Source organism: Scyliorhinus canicula, chromosome 9 (assembly GCF_902713615.1).
Source record: "Scyliorhinus canicula chromosome 9, sScyCan1.1, whole genome shotgun sequence".
Classification (NCBI taxonomy): Eukaryota; Metazoa; Chordata; class Chondrichthyes; order Carcharhiniformes; family Scyliorhinidae; genus Scyliorhinus; species Scyliorhinus canicula.
The window spans coordinates 31,596,362-31,599,770 of NC_052154.1; the positions used below are offsets into that span (position 1 = coordinate 31,596,362).

Below are 3,409 nucleotides of genomic sequence, written 5' to 3' on the forward strand. Positions count from 1 at the left end.
ACCAAGTTTAGTGATTGCACTGAATCAACTGTATTGTTGTTCTCCTGTATTTATGTATGCTGAGACATTTTTGTTGTGTTATGCCAATCCTGAAGTTTTGTTGCATTATTTGTTAAAATGAAAAACCTTCAATAAAAAAGTATATAATAAAAAATAAGGGGTCACTCATTTAAGACAGAGATGAGGAGAATGTTTTTTTCCCCCTCAGATGGTTGAGAGTCTCTGGAACACTAACTCAAAAGGCAGTGGAAGCAAAGTCTTTGAATATTTTCAAGGCAGTCAGATCGATTCTTCATTAACGAGGGGGTGAAAGGTTACTGGGGATGGGCAGGAATATGGGGTTGTGGTGATAATCAGATTACCCATGATCTGACTAAATGGTGGATCAGGCTTGAGGGGCAGAGTGGTCAACTCCTGCTCCTAATTCATATGTAAAATGTAGAGGCTAATGTCGGTGTTATGTGACCCTAATTCATTAAAACCAAGAAGTTGCGAGGTTCCTTTGAAGGGGTCATTTAAATTTGCATCAGCATTATAATTTTAGTCCTGTTTAGACCTATGATTTTATGATATATTTTCAATGTTATGACAAAATAATTCTTACTCTACACATGGGTATATATCCACTCAGTATTCACACTTTGTAGAATTACAACATGGAAACCCTTCAGCCTAATTTATCCACCTTAGTGTTTACACCATGGATGAGCAATCAAATAATCCAATTAACCTGCCCTGTACCCATACCGCCTTCTTCCCTTGGCGGCTAGTTAGCTTAGAATGATTAGAGCATGATGTTTATGTCATCGATTCAATCCCCATACTGGCCAACGAGACTTGCCTCTCCTAAAGCAAGCACAGTGCTTGCTCCATTCAGTTGCAATCCCTAAATGTTTACAGTCACACTGTACGATGATTTAGAATAGGGGCACTTATCGCTGTGGCATCACTGGCTTTTCCCTTTGTCTTCAGCCACTGATCTGACAGAGGTGAGACAAACTGAAAGGCTCACCATTGAATTCCCACTCGACTAATTTCCATTCCGGAAATACTTTTTCTATTGCTGGTAGAAGTTTCCCCTGGCCAATGGATACCACAGAAGAAATGTATAATCTACCCAAATTTTACAACTGACATAAAAAAAAACACAGGTTATTGATTTTTGGATTGCAAAAGGAGCATTATCTGCCGTAAATCAACAATCTTTCCTCAGCAATAACTCTCTAATTGGCTTCACTTTGTGCTTATTGACCATGTGTTAAGTGAACAAACCAATTAAATGTAGCTCCATCTAAGAGAGAGATACACACACACGAACCCAACACAGATCCTGAAAGCGACAAGACAAGACCCAGAGAGAGAGAAAGACTCTGGCACAGACACCCTGACAGAGAGGGCCAGGGAGAGGCTGCCGGCAGAGAGACACTCGGAGCGGTATCCGGGGTTGCCCAAGGCAGCATAGCTCAGAATGTGGACCCCGCCGCCGGATCAGGAGCCGCCTGGAAAGGGAGCGAGAGCGGTACCGCCATCACCCGGGGCTCGGTGACCAAACGATTGCAGCAGGAGCTGATGATGTCTGGTCACAAAGGAATTTCGGCTTTTCCTGAATCAGACAACCTATTTCGGTGGATTGGAACCATTGATGGTGTTGCTGGAACGGTTTATGACGGTTTGAGGTACAAGCTGTCACTTCAATTTCCTAGTGGCTACCCATATAACCCTCCAACTGTGAAGTTCCTCACTTCCTGCTACCATCCCAATGTAGATGGAGAAGGAAATTGCCTGAATATTCTCAAAGACAAATGTCCTGCTGTCGATTCAGAGTTTACTGGGAGAACCAAATGTGCAAAGTCGCCTTAATGTTGCTGCAGCTCAACTATGGTCCAACCAGTCAGAGTTCAAGCTGCGATATGCTCGACAGTTGAAGAGTTAAACTGAGATCTGCTGTCCTACTCCTGAGATCTTCCTTCTGGTTCCCCTGTGTTTCTCTTTTTTTTTTGTGTGAATATTTTGTCTGTCCAATTATGAAAGTGGGCACATGTTTATTTTTAAATTTACAATGTGAATTGTAGTAATCCGCAGGAGTTCGGTCACCACACCAGTATTTATTTACAATAACGATAGTACAAGAGCAGCTACAAACAGTGCTGCTAGTAGTCCAGTCAACTTAAGGGTGCTCACAAAGCCTACACAGGTGCTTATATGGGCCCCCTCAATGAGCTATCATTGAGGAAGCTCATACTCCAATTGGCCAACCAATAAAGCCAATTGGAGTTCATTACCCTTCTTTCCCCCCCCCCCCCCCCCCCCCCAAAGGTCCGAGGAATTCCTGCCAGCTGGCATTCCTCTGAGCTTCTTCCTGCTCCTCATGTCTGGGTCTGTCACCTCTGTGTCGTCTGCCGGGTCGTTCTCCGAAGTGGGCGGGGTGTATCTTATAGGTGCCCGTCTTTTCCTTGACTACCTCCTTGGAAGTTGTTCTTCCTCCTCGGGGAGAGGTGTTGCAGTGGCCTCGTCGAACATGTCCATCTCCAACTCTGACGACTGGATGACGGGGTCTGAAGAAATTGCTCTGGGCTGGGATGTGGGTATCCTTTCCGTCTGGGCTATCCCAGCTTGAGGCGGTCCTGCTTCGCCTGCCTCCAGCTATGGTTCCGCTGCCCTTATTTGGTCTAGGTGTTTCTTCAGCACCTTACCTCCGATTGAAACTTCATAGGATATGGGCTCTGTTTGGGACTCTACCGTGCCTTTGACCCACGTTGGTCCATTCCCATAATTCTTGACCCAAACCGGTGCCCCCACCTGGAAATGTCTCTGCTGCCGACTACTATCATGCCCCCTGCGTTGGGCCTCCTGTTGTTTCTCCACTTTCCCCGTTAAATTTGGGAAAAGGAGACTCAGCCTCGTTCGCAGCCGCCTTCCCATTAAGAGTTCAGCTGGCGGTATGCCCATTGTGGAATGCGATGTGGTCCTGTAATCAAACAGCCAGCGGGAGAGCTTTGTGTCCATTGACGCTGCCGGCTGCTTCGAGTCCCGCTTTAAGTGTCTGGACCGCTCTCTCTGCAAGGCCGTTGGTCGCTGGATGGTAAGGGGCCGTTTTGATGTGACGGACTCCATTTTCCTTCAGGAATTTTCCAAATTCCCCACTTGTGAATGCCGTTCCATTGACCGACACCAATACCTCCGGAAGTGTGTTGCAAACGAAGCCTTGAACTTTTCAATTGTCGATGCTGTGCTTGCCACATTTACCCGGTGGACGTCCAACCATTTGGAGTGGGCGTCCGCTATCACCAAAAACATTGAGCCCATGAAAGAGCCGGCGTGGTCAATATGCAGGCGGGTCCACGGTCTGCCTGGCCATTCCCACGGGTGCAATGGTGCTGCTGGTGGCACTCTTTGCCCCTGTTGGCAT

At 46.6% G+C, this 3,409-nt stretch overlaps 1 pseudogene; it reads left to right on the forward strand.

The window, feature by feature from the left end:
* Positions 1 to 611: 611 nt before the first annotated feature.
* On the forward strand, positions 612 to 1,933 carry LOC119970877 (annotated as a pseudogene).
* The last annotated feature ends 1,476 nt before the right edge of the window (positions 1,934 to 3,409 follow it).